The sequence below is a fragment of the Haematobia irritans genome, chromosome 2 (assembly GCF_050003625.1).
Source record: "Haematobia irritans isolate KBUSLIRL chromosome 2, ASM5000362v1, whole genome shotgun sequence".
In the NCBI taxonomy this organism is placed as follows: domain Eukaryota; kingdom Metazoa; phylum Arthropoda; class Insecta; order Diptera; family Muscidae; genus Haematobia; species Haematobia irritans.
Window position 1 is genome coordinate 409040 of NC_134398.1, and position 13940 is coordinate 422979.

Below are 13940 nucleotides of genomic sequence, written 5' to 3' on the forward strand. Positions count from 1 at the left end.
TTTGCCGTTCTCATATCCTTTATTTGAAATTACAATGTGTATAACATAGAAATTTGTTGTTATTTTATTGTTATAGTGACAGAATGAATTTAGAATTAGCCATCATATATTTTTTAGGCCTACTATGGACTGTCGAACAGTGGGATTTTTGTGAGAAGAGGAGCTACCACCATTGGTAATGTCCGCTTTATTTTATATTGTTTTTCATTTTAAATGAAATATGTATAACATAGAAAATTGTTGTTATTGCATCCATGCATTAGTTGCCCATTTATGCAACACTTAAACATACACAAAAACACATATACATGGGCAGTCACATAAAGCTATATACGCCCATATATACACACATATGTGTGTGTATGCGTATGAGGCTAAGGGGGTAAACCTTATACCCGCCAGTGTTCCTATCTTTTAGCAAATGTGGCCATTTCGTGGGACCCAATGTAAGCTCAATTGTGCATCACATATTCCCAGTCCCAATACACAGACGAACATATACGACGCATTGATTTATATGTATACTTATAAAATAATTTTCATATCATATTTTTTGAAATCGTTAGAGTGTACCCCATCCAGGTCAGCACTCTCCCTCTGGTTTTTGAACGTACCTATTTACCTGAATAGATGGATGTATAGCGGTGATTGTGTCATATTAGTTCACCCATTGTCCAAGCACGAAATTTATTCACTAGCCTAAAAAATGGCACAGCCCTGGTCAAATACATTCTTCTCTGTGTGCGTGTGTTAGTGCCAACACACACATGTGCCATATGTGTGCTATGTATATTTGTGCTCATGTACATGCGGGTGTGTTTTTTTGTACTATTTGAATGTTTTTAATTTTGATTCACCACTATTTGTATAGCGTATCAAATTAATATGCCCTAACCTGGGGCAACGATTGAATCTACAATATTGACCTAGGTTTATGTTTTTTTAGCCTTATTGCTGTTGGCATGTTTTAAGCAGTAAGGCTCCAAATGAACGACTTGTTTCATAATACTTAATATCATTTTTCTTATAGTGAACAGAAGATATCAAAAATAATATTTTAGCATGTGTCAATCTCTGGAACCTTATACAGGTAGATTCCAGAGAATTATAAATATTCCACGTGAAGATGGCTTTTTTTAAATTGGTAATAGATTATTATCTAATGAAAAGAGGAAATGTTGATTAGTGAAAAATTTCATGGATAAGCTAGGTGCACTCAAAAAAAAAGTGAACTCTCTATTTCACTAAAGCCAATTTAACTATATTTTAGTTCATGGAATTATTATGTTTGGAGAAACTTTCCTTTACTCTAATAATGTTTTGCGTAAGTTAGCTAAATTAACTAAAACCGAGGAATAAAATATACACAAATGAAGCATAAAACTTAACTAAATCCGTGTCTTCCAAAAAATAGTTCAGTATTTCTTTAAATGTGCAAATTTTACTACAAATGCGTTCATCATGAACTTCGTATGTCACTAAAGACATTCTTGCAATTTTGAACTCCAAATTTTTCCTTGAAACTACAAATTTTTCTTTAACAAGTGAAAAAACTTAATTATGTGTAATAAATTTTCTTGAATTTGTCGACAAATATTTACTTATTTTAATGACATCGGCATGATGCCAGCGTTTGTAATACTGTTTAGTTAAAATGTTCTAAAATATTCAAAATTTTCTAAAATTAACCGAAAATTTTCTTCCTGGTGGGTTCACTTTTTTTTCAGTGTAATAATTCGGCATTTTTGAAGAAATATGTATAACGTAAATCCAATTAATAATATAATGTAAATCTTAAAATTTTCGGTATTAATTTCGATCTAAAACTGTGACTTCTTTACAACACAAATATTTTGAGGACACACTCAAAAAAAAGTGAACTCTATATTTCACTAAAGCCAATTTAACTTTCGTTTAGTTCATGGAATTATTATGTTTGGAGAAAGTTTCCTCTACTCTAATATTTTTTTGTGTACGTTAATTAAATTAACTAAAACCGAGGAAAAATATACACAAATGAAGGATAAAAATTAACTAAATTCGTGTCTTCCAAAAAATAGTTCAATATTTCTTTAAATTTGTAAATTTTACTACAAATGCGTTCATCATGAACTTCGTATGTCACTAAAGACATTCTTGCAATTTTGAACTCCAATTTTTTCCTTCAAACTACAAAATTTTCTTTAACAAGTGAAAAAACTTAATTATGTCTAATAAATTTTCTTGAATTTGTTGAAAAATATTTACTTATTTTTATAACATCGGCGTGATGCCAGCGTTTGTTATACTGTTAGTTAAAATTTTCTAAAAATATTCAAAATTTTCTAAAATTAACCGAAATTTTTCTTCCTGGTAGGTTCACTGTTTTTTCAGTGCACAACCCACAGCAGGGATCTCATATATCGATTTTTTCTATTTTCTCTTTATGATTCACGATCAGCTACATTTCAGCTAAGATGAGATTTTTTATTTCTTAAGGTGGGTACTATGTTCGGGTTTCGAGTTGAAAATCACTTTCTTATCGCGATTACTTTTCCTGAAATAATCAAAATTATAAATGAAAACAGACCTATTCCTGTAAAGTCTTGTCTAAATCTAGAGGAACAAGAAACTGCACATCAATTGAGCTAATCTATCTGCTTTAAATATAACTGTTTTAATAAAGTAACCGCGAAAATTTCAACGCGAAAAGCGAACGTAGTACTTAACTTTAAAAAAAATTTAAGCCAACGAAGAAAAACACATTCAAAAATATATCTTTGAAGTAAAAATTTGTGCTCAAAAATTTCTAAAGATAGATATGTTTCCCAACATACATATCATAAAATTAGAACGACGAATATATGAAAGCTGTGAATTTAATATAGTTTTTAATGAGCAATCATGTTTAGTCATTCACGAATTATTAATTTGGCTCATTCTGACGACATAGGTTATTGCACGACTTCCTAGATATAATGTGATTCAGAAACTTCAGAATCTAAGCAATACTGTGCTCGGGTTAATGATCAATGACACAGCGTAAGTCCTCTCCTAACCACTTAATTTTGTGTTTTGATTGTGCCTTCTTAGGTTCACCTCTATTTCTACATTTGTATTATTACCTATTAAAATCAATATGCCATTTTTCTGTACTTTAGACCTACAGTTTTAGCCTGAACCATAACGATAGTATAGCCATCATTGCTTTTTGAGTTGGATCTTACGTACATTTCATTAACAAAACTCCTGACCCCCACCGCTCTCAACAAAAGCTAGAAAAACTAAATCAAGAAATGAAAATCCAATTTTTATCTTAAACGACATTTAGTTCAAGTATTCCTCACACAAAGGGGGAGTTAAGAGTGTACATCGAAAATTTCACAGAGAAACGGGAAAATCGGACATCATAATAGAGACTAAAATTGATATTACGATGGCAACTCGAAGGGAGATATGCTGGCGGACTCACATTGACAAAACAAAAAAAACCAAAAACAGCATAGAAAAGATGTGTAAACAATCATTTGGCCAGCGTTCTTACCATTGAACAGAATTTTCGTAGTCCCTTTTGTAGAAATAGAGCTAAAGGAGCGAAGAAGATAACGACTAGAATAATCCACAAAAAAAGAGGAGCAAAACAGAGCGAACCCTCATGCCCTTTCTAAAGCTTTGGGCCAGTTGAAGTCCGATTCGGTTTTCCATTACTCTTGGATGTAGGTTGATGTTGCTGTACAGATACCGACAAGAAGAAACGTTTTCTCATTCCAAGTAGAATAGGAATATCCAAGAGTTGAGGAAAATCTACTCTTGAAAAGTACTTTTCGTCAATTATACGGCAACATAATGGAGTAAAGGGTTGAGCTAACTTTGATTGAACACCCTAGCGAATGCCATTCTATTTAAAATGAAAAAGGCTGCCTGTTCGTGTCAAGGTAGGAAGAACATAGGTTATTTTGGGGGGAAAATTTACCAGAAATGTTCACGAAACTTTCATAATGAAATTTACCTAAAAATTTCAAGGAGATTTCAAGGTAGTAATGAACACTTCGGGCAAGGAATGGCCATGGGAGTGGGAGAATTTAATGAAATGACGGAAGGGGTTTTGTGTGGCATTTCGTAGTATTAGCTTACCCAAAACACGTGATTATTATGGCAAGAAAGTTGGCAAAGCCACCCCCTGGTGAAGCACCACCACAGCCTATGAGACGAATGTCGTGTGCTTATTGAGCGGTTAGATGGATGGATGTGAACGGGTGAGGTACTTGGTGCCTCTGCTTTGTATTCGTCTCTACATGGGTGCGTCTCATCGCAGTCATCCTCCTTCTATTGGGTGGTATAGATAGTTGTGCCGTCATAGTTGTCGCCTGCTCCTGCACCACCGTCATGGTCGTAATCATCATTTGTTTTTGATGGTTTGATTGACATACCCTTCTCAACGCATTGCCTTCGAATGTTGAATTGTTTGTCCACCCGCCGCTCGTTCGTCCGCCTGTCTATTGTATTTTCCTCTTGTTTCGCCTTAGCTTTATACATTCTACTTTCTGAGGGAAAATGACTTGAACGCACTTTCGAAATGTTTAGCACCATCCGGATGAGGTTCAATGTTCGTCGAGGGATCGATAGCGGTAAGACAAGTGGGCCCTTTTACAAAAAATTAAGGTGATATAGAGATTTTAATTTTAAATTATGGTATCGATTTTTTTTTTTTGACATGAATACAAATCGATTTACAAACAAATGTACGCCAACATCAATTCCCAAGTTCTGATATGCTTTTGCCTTTAAATTAAATAAATTAACCGATGTATTCGATATAGAATTCTGGGCTTCTATAAAGCCTATATAAAGCTAAGCAGCTTCCTAAGAAATATTTTTATTTTGAAGGAGCCCTACCTTTGGATCGGAATCAATGTCAAAATCCTTAACAAAAGGTCAAAACCTTTGCATACGAGTAAACTTGTTATTGAGTGAAGGATATCCTTTTGGAATTGTGAGAATACGATATAGATTTTATGTGGTCATGTAATGTCGTGTATTTGTAAACATATTCCAACATTTCTGTGATGAGGCCTTTCGTAATCTAATCGAAAATCCCATCCTGTACAATATTCTAAATACATCCCGAGATGAACACACATACATACATATATGGAAAGACATAATCATTTTCTATTGTTGCTAATGCGTGTCTTGTTGTTGAATACCATCTTCGCTTTGCGTCTTCGTCGTCAGTTGTTGTTGTCTATATTTTCCACGTACTACTTAACCGCTACATACGTGCAAGCAAACATACTTTTACATATGGATGGGTGTATGAGTGTGTAAGTGTTTGTGTCTTCGCGTACGAGGATTTCATGTGGGTGTGTTTTATCTCCTTTTCGTTTGGGAGCGCGTGTTTATGTGAATATTCCATCACAGTCTACTTACATGAATCACGAAAATAACCCCGAATATTGAGTATCCAAAAATCGTAATGAGTGTTTGTCTGTCGGTGCACGTTCGTCGTGACAGTGTCACGTTACTTGCAGTGTGGTGTGAAACCATTCCTAGCCTCCAAGGCGATGTCCGTAATAGTGGCCAGAACCACCATACCTATAAGGATCCGCTTTTGTCAATGAGGAGTAACGCAAACGAAATATGATTGATTTCATTTTTCTACAGAAGTTCTAGTAATACTCCTTTGGATTAAAGATATTGTTAATATTTTTCTAATTAAATATCTGAATCAGAAGTAACCTTTTTGAATGAAAACAACCGCTTACGTAGCCAACTGTTTGGTTAATTATTTAGTTACCTGCAACAATACACAAATTACCGTCAGCATTTCAGTATATTTTAAAATAATGAGTCATTATGCGAATATGTATGTAGTTTTTTACTTTTTTGTAGTTGAACGAATTGTTTTTTATCGTTCACGTAATGATAACTAAGACAAAGACTGCATGGCTACAAAGATCATATGTTTCTCTGCTTGAAGCAGAGGCGTTTTTTCTGATTTTTATTCCTGAGATACCGGCTGAAATATTGGAATGTGTATGACAATTTTGGACTAAGCGGATGGACCATTTGAGGTGCACGCAGAGAAGGAATATAATCACCTCAAACATGTTTCAAGAGCAAAATATTATTTTTGGACGATGAACATGGAACATTTTTGTCGCAATCATATTATTTTCTCGGAAAACATATACGTGATTGCCAAAACCAGGTAAATAGTAAAGAAAATAATATATGTTGTTTTTAATTGCAAATTTTTATTTTTGCATACTTTTTGCACACTTTTCACTTTTTATACTTTATTTATTATATTATGTTAATATGTGCAAAATATACTCGTAATTTATACCCTACCCTACTGTGGTACAGGGTATAATAAGTTTGTGCATTAGTATGTAACGCCAAGAAATAGTGGTCATAGACCCATCTTTTAGTATACCGATCGGCTTAGAATTAAATTCTGAGTCGATTTAGCGATGACCGTCTGTCTGTCTGTCTGTCTATCTGTCTGTCTGTCCGTCCGTCCGTCTGTCGGTATATGTAATTTTGTGCACAAAGTACAGCTCGCAATTTAAGTACGATCGTCCTCAAATTTGGCATAGGACCGTTTCTGGAGACAGAGACAATCGCTATTGGTTTTGGAAAAAATCGGTTCAGATTTAGATATAGCTGCCATATATATTTATCCCCGATTTGGTCATAGTTAGCGTGTTTATCAACCGATTTTCTTGAAATACCGTACATCCAAATATTTTATGAATCTCGAAAATCTTGCAAAATATCAGCCAAATCGGTTCAGATTTAGATATAGCTCCCATATATATCTTTCGTCCGATTTAGACTCATATGACCACAGAGGCCAAAGTTTACTACCGATCTTCGTGAAATTTTGCACAGAGGGTAGAATTGACATTCTACCAATGTTTGGTAAATTTGATTGAAATCGGTTCAAATTTAAATATAGCTCCCATATATATCTTTCGTCCGATTTGAACTTATATGGCCACAAAAGCCAGAGTTTTGCCGTGATTTGCTTCAAATATTGCACAAGGGGTTCGTTTAATAGTATCGTTAAGTGTGTCAAATTTTGTTAATATCGGTTCAGATTTAGATATAGCTCACATATATAACTTTCGCCCGATTTGTACTTATATGGTCTCAAAAGTCAGAGTTTTGCCCTGACTTACTTCAAATTTTGCACAAGCGGTACTTTTAACGATACTATTGTATGTGCCAAATATGGTCAACATCGATTCAGATTTAGATATAGCTTCCATATATATCTTTCGTTCGATTTGAACTTATTTGGCCTCAAAATCCAGGGTTTTGCCGTGATTTCCTTAAAATTTCGCACTAGGAGTACGTTTAGTGGTATCGGTAATTGTGCCAAATTTGGTTGAAATCGGTTCAGATTTAGATATGGATCCCATACATATCTTCCGTCCGATTTGAACTCATATGACCAGGGGGGCCAAAGTTATAGTCCCATTTACGTGAAATTTCGCATAGATAGCAGAATTATTATTCTGACTATACATGTCAAATTTAGTCAAAATCGGTTCAGATTATATATAGCTCCCATATATACGTACACCAGAGTTGGGGAAATATGGTAGACTGTTACACTTACATTTTCAATGGAAGTTTCCTCCAATTAACTAGATAGCGTTAGCCGATTTAAATTTTAATTTTAGAGATTTTGTAGAAGTAAAAAAAATTGTCTCCTTTATATAGCTTCTAGCAAATGTGAAGTAGTTGAGATGGTAACACAAATGCTGGCCTACATAGGGGTGAAGGGTATAATATTGTCGGCCCCGCCCGACTTTAGACTTTGCTTATTTGTTTATTTTTCTGTTTGTTTGTTACATATAACATTTGAAATATGATAAGCAGGTACTTTCAATTATAAGATTTAAGATCTTGTTGCACTAGCTTTACGAAATCAGTCAATCAATAAAAAATCAATAATTTTCGAGAACATAACATGGTTGCGACAAACATGTTACATGTTCCCCGTCCAAAAATAACATTTTGCTCTTAAAACATGTTTGAAGTGATAATATTCCATCTCTGTGTGTGCAGTCGCGGTCAACATTTGCATAAAATAATCTTCAAATATAAAATTATATGGACCGCACTATCGACTCAAATAAAGATTTTTTTCTGAATTTTGTATGTTTTTTAATTATCTTATAGCTTTTAAAAAATCACCCTTAAAAAAACAGAGAACCAAACCCATCATCTCTAAATGTAAGGAAATGAGAATGACGGAAGACGCCAGTTTCGTAAACTTCTTCTTAAACTGAATATATAAATTGCCTTCTAGTGAAAAAATTCTTTCTAAAAACGTGGTCCCGTCACTTTTCAACGTTGTGACGAATGATTTTAGCTTTGGAGAAAGCTAGTTTCGGACAATATGTCCGTTTCTATTGTTCGCTTTAAATCCTTAAGCTCAACTACAATTATGTTAAGGGTTTTAGCAAACAAGTGCAATAAATAACTTTATATAGGAATCAAGCGACGTAACTTCATTGAAATTTCCATGATAAGAGTTTAAATATATTTCCAGATTGGGTCCATACAGTACATTGGTGTATACGGTAAATATAAAGTTTGTACATAATCTCGTACTTAAATAAATGAAATGAATTAATGCTGAGTATCACCGGATTAGAGTGCCGTAAAAACCATTACCACTAATCACGTTTCCCTATACCTTGGATAGCCGATCAATTTATATCATCATCCATTATGCATTGCCATATAAGATTTGGTCAATTTATGTAACTCCCAGATGAGATTGAGTATACCCACAGTGTATATGGTAGAATTTTTTGTGATGACATTAAATGAATTTCTACATTACAAACGATTTGACATGAGCAAGACCATAAGATGTCGATAGGTTCTTGGGAAATCCATCTACCGACAAACTCTTCCATTGCCTTGAATTGCTGATTAGAAGAAATTGGGAGTGAATGGATATGCAGTTCTGAAATGTATCTCGAGTGTGAGTTTACTTGGAATTTTCTGTACATCCTCTATGCAAGTGAACAATGAATCTTAAGAAATGACTTCACTTTTCCTATGGCGCACGAAGGTGGGGGTTGACAGTGGAAGGTGGTAGTTGGATGATTTTTACTGCTTGACAACAATTTCAACTCCATGAAAACGGCACCAGGGGCAACAAACGATTCGAATCATAAACGAACCACCACCACTATCATCATCCTAACAAATGCCCCTGCACGATAAATGCAATATGCATTTATGCATCCAAAATTTAGGACTTCTTCTAGTTTGTGGTCAACGGAAAAAGCAGGAGAGTCCATGTGCCATACTCATCTGTCCATTTGCACACACTCACACAATATAGCTATGCGTATATTTGGTAGGCCTATCGTATGCTTTCCGAGACGTATATACATCTCAACAACTTACATTTTAAGGATATATTTGTCTAAGGATTGCAGCTCTTTGGATCTCAGGTGGGTGGCAGAATAGTCTGGAATCACAAGGGCAAGAAGTGCACTTTTGGAGAAAAAGAAGAAAAAACTAAGAACAATTTTCTTATTCTTGCACTCTCATTGAAGGATACGAAGCTATTGCATCATTGTGTATAAGTGTGAGTGTTGATATAGCCAAAGTGAATGGATGTACTTTTCCAAATACACATGCATACTGAAGACGTTGTTTTAAAGAAAATCCTCTCCTGAATATTCTTTTTAGGAAGATTGAACTGCATTTGATGTGACCTGGACCAATTTTAGGCCCAAGAAAACTCATACTAATTTTCTAAAGAGCAATAAACAAACGGACGAACTCTTGCCTGCAACATTTGCTCATTCATACACATGGCTGTGTGCATGCATTTATACATGAGTGTGGTGCGAATGCAAGTTTTACAATGACAGCAATTTTGACTCTTTTGGTACATGAATTTATTAGAAAGAAATACTGAGAAACTTTTGCACAAAAATGCAACCATGTCTTGAAGCCAGGCAGATAAGGATGTGAATCTGTTCATGATGGATCAATCTGGGGTGTATAATTACACACAATTTTTTTTCTGATTCATCACGAAATTAATTGATCCAATTAATTTTTTAATTGAAATGTCTTCAAACACAGAAATGATAGTATCAATTAAAAAAATTAATTGATACCAAGATTATTTCGTGAGTGATTTTTGCTTCAATTAAAAAGTTTTTTGAATTTTTAAAACTCAATTAAGACTTTAATTGGAAAAATTTTCTGTGTATTATTCATTCTAAGCTCAATAACTAACTGAATAGATGTGATTCAATTAATCAATTAAACAATGAGTATGATTTGATAATCGTTAAGAGCTAAGGAAATTTTTAATTTAATTCAATGGATGGGAATTATTTTTTCTGTTTGTATAAAAGTATTCCTCCGCGATTTCGTGATTACGATACACTAGAAATAATTCCTTTCAAAAATCAAAAAGAGTTTAAAGTTTCCTTGATTATACCATTACCTTTCATACCGTCTCCAACACATTATCGTTTCGTATGGATTTGGAATTTCTTGGAAAATCTCAGATTCTTACGCCACCAGCAGCAGCGAAACTAAGGATACATGAGAACAACATGCATTATCGTCTCTATCTTGGTAGCCCGAATCATTCCATCTCAAAATTGTTTGATATTTTTCCTTGGCTTTTTCTGCCTTTGAACTAGCAGGATAGACACGGTCTGGGCTGAGTCCCAAATCTCCTACTCCCTTAAGTTGTGTTTATTAAATGGCAAACTGTCAGTACCTCTTTTCGGCAGCGTCTAGCTGTTTGTTTCAACAAAATATTCCTACGTTCAAACAGCAGGCACCAAGGCAGTAGCAGCAGCAACAATAAGCCTCAAATGAGTGTTTCATGTGGACATTATTGCCATTGTCGTTGCTGTTACACATCGAGGAGGGACACCCAGCAACCTATCAAATAAGCACCCACACACCCATCGCAGGACTAGCCATTCATTCCACTATTGCTCCCCGGCCGGAATATCCAACAACTTCCCTAAATGAAACTTCTAATGTTGTTGTGATTGTTGTCATGGATGGTCAGAAGACGTTTTAATGCATTATTTCTTCTTGTTTTCGTATAAGATGCCTTGTTGTTCTCATTGTTGTTGTCTTGGATGCCAACTCATTTGTATGTATGTTGGTGTATTTGTTGGACTCATATATGTAAGCTAACGATTCCTTTCATTTGTTCTCTTGCTTTCTCTCTCTCTTTCGGGACACACACATGTAGCAGTTCTATATTTTTGGTGTATGTATGAATCTACACACATATCTACGGTGATATTTATGTACAAGTGTGTTTGTGTGTGTGTGTGTTTGTAATTTAAGTAATGATAGGTGTGCGTGTGTGATGATTCGTGTCAGTGTGCTTACTGTCTTATGCTTTCGGTTAGATCCTCTTCCTCTCCATGTTTAGCTGAGATACGAATGAGGTCCCTTGTATGAAAAAGTGAGAGAGAGAGAGGTGTGTATATGTGTTTGTGTGGACTTGATTGAAATTGATTGGATGGCTTTTTCGATTTGGAATGAGTTTTCTTAAGATTTTAAGAAAATGTTCTTAAAGAATTGCTGAGTTTTTGAAGAAAACTTTTTGTCTTGTACGCATGTTAGCCACCTGTTTGAGAATCTCTTGGACTGGTTTAATGGCATCGAGTAATATGACCGAAAATGCATTCATCCCAAAGTATTCAGCCTACTAACTCTATTGGACATTTTTCAGTATGGATCTACCCATGAGTCAACGTTGTCCTCCTATTTAGAGGAGGTTGAATTTTAAGGTAATTGTTATTCATTAAATTCATATTTCATTTTGTTCTCTCTACCCAATAAACACAAACGTTTGAAAAGTGCTAAACTTCAACAATTTTTCAAACATTTTTTCAAAGGATTAGGGTAATATTCAAGTTGAGAAATTGTTGAGAAAATCGCGTTCTCAACAAAAAACAGACATTATCCTCAACAGTGAAATTCAACACATTAGCAATAATATCTCAAGTGTTATCCTCAAATTGAAATGCATCGCTACTCAATAATTTGTCAAACAATTTTCGATGCGAGTCAAATTCAAAATTAACATCGTTGCAAATACTTTTCAACCTAAATTTGTATGAATGATATCCCCACTTCAAATTGAAAGTCAAAGCCAAAATTCTATGAATTTTGTATAATTTATTAATTTTCATCAAAATAAAATATATAATAATACACTACACTACATAATACACTACAATACCAATTGATAAATAATAATCTTATTAAACATATCAACAAATAAGAACAAAAAAAAAAAAACAAACAACAAAACTTTAAATATCTTAAACATTATTAGTAAACACTTTTGCATTGATAACTCGTTTTCCTTCCTTTTGGTGTCATAAAACAGCATTAAAATTTATTAACATGCGGGCAATTTGAAATTAGGAACGTACTGGACCGCGTGTTAGAATTGATTTCCAGCAGAAGGAATTCACAAAATATCCATTTTAAACTGATAATAGCATATGAAATAAACTGATGATGTGATGCACATTTTCATCCAGAAGTTGTTGATTTCAACAATTTGTTGTTTTTAACAATTTTAATTGGTTGCACTTGTAATGTTTCTGGAAACTTTTTCTTGTCGATAAGCCACTCATTTTTCATTGGTCGGCTTTTTATTGATTGCAAGAATGTAGCATCCAAAGATTTTAGTTTTCTGCAAAGAGATTTAAATTTAGTGACTTCTTTAAAGTGTTGATTTAATTTTTCATATTGACGTACCAATTATTATAAACTATTTGAAGCAGTTCCAGTTAATTGTCCACCATTTTTTCATTAGTCAGCTATTTAATGTTTTCAAGAACGTAGAATCCATAATTTTAGTTTTCTACAAAGAGATATACATTTAGTGACTTCCTTAAAGTTTTATTTCATTTTTTATTTTCACTTACCTATTTTTATAAACTATTTGGTTATTTGTCTAAAATTTTCCATTTTTTTTATTTCTTGCAATTGACCACGAACTTCGTTGCACAAATAAGTATTGAAAACCACATGGTTTTTTCGTTGCATTTTAGGGTAGTGTTTTGTCAAAGTTTTCTCATATTATCTTCAACACCTTTTCAAAGATTTCGTCAACATTTTGGCAAATTGGAAGTAATTCGCAAACAATTTGAAGATGAGCTATTTCAAGTCATGTTGAATTTATGTTGAAAATTATATTTACCCTCAAACTGAAAAGTTGTTGCATTTGAAAAACGCTCATCCTGTGTTTATTGGGTAATTGTCGAAAACCATTGAGGATCTGTTGGAACTATAAAGTTTAAGAGTTGAAAGTCGGAAAGAGTCAGAAAAATTTCTTGCCGGTTGAGGCATTTTTATTTTCTGTAAATAAACTCAAGTCCCAAAAAGAAAAAAATATTTATTAATTTAATTTATTTAACAAAAATAAAACGACTATTTTTATTTGCATAAAAGTTAATTACTTTACATTATATGACTTAGTGCTAATGTGGCTTTGTAGAGACTAGCTGGCAATTAAAATTATAAAGCGACAATGTATTTTTAAATAAAAAAAATAAAACAATTTTATTGTTTGGAATTAATTCAGAATTACAATTATTATTGTTAAAATTATAGAATTAGACACTGAAAAACTAAAAAAAAACAATGAAAAAGACAGCATACGGCCATTGAATGACCACTGCTAACATGTTTTAAATTAGGCGACGCTTCTTGGAATGCCCACCGAAAACAGTCGTATACGCAAGCAGAGAAGGAATATGATCACACCAGACATGTTTCAAGAGCAAAATGTTATTTTTGAACGATATTTAAATCTAAACTGAAAATCATCAATATGGTTTTATTCTGACGTAATATAGATACTTGAGTCAAATTTGAAGTCTATTGGACTAAAACGTCGAGTGAGACTTTGATTA

The 13940-nt window shown here is 33.7% G+C and overlaps 1 long non-coding RNA gene across 1 annotated transcript; it reads right to left on the reverse strand.

Annotated features, from left to right (window-relative positions):
- Nucleotides 1-12169: 12169 nt before the first annotated feature.
- On the reverse strand, nt 12170-13252 carry LOC142223168 (uncharacterized). The gene is made up of 3 exons (XR_012718610.1): nt 12951-13252; nt 12781-12886; nt 12170-12715 (listed from the first exon to the last, which is right to left on the reverse strand). It is a non-coding gene; the product is annotated as an uncharacterized LOC142223168 (long non-coding RNA).
- Between the last annotated feature and the right edge of the window lie 688 nt (nt 13253-13940).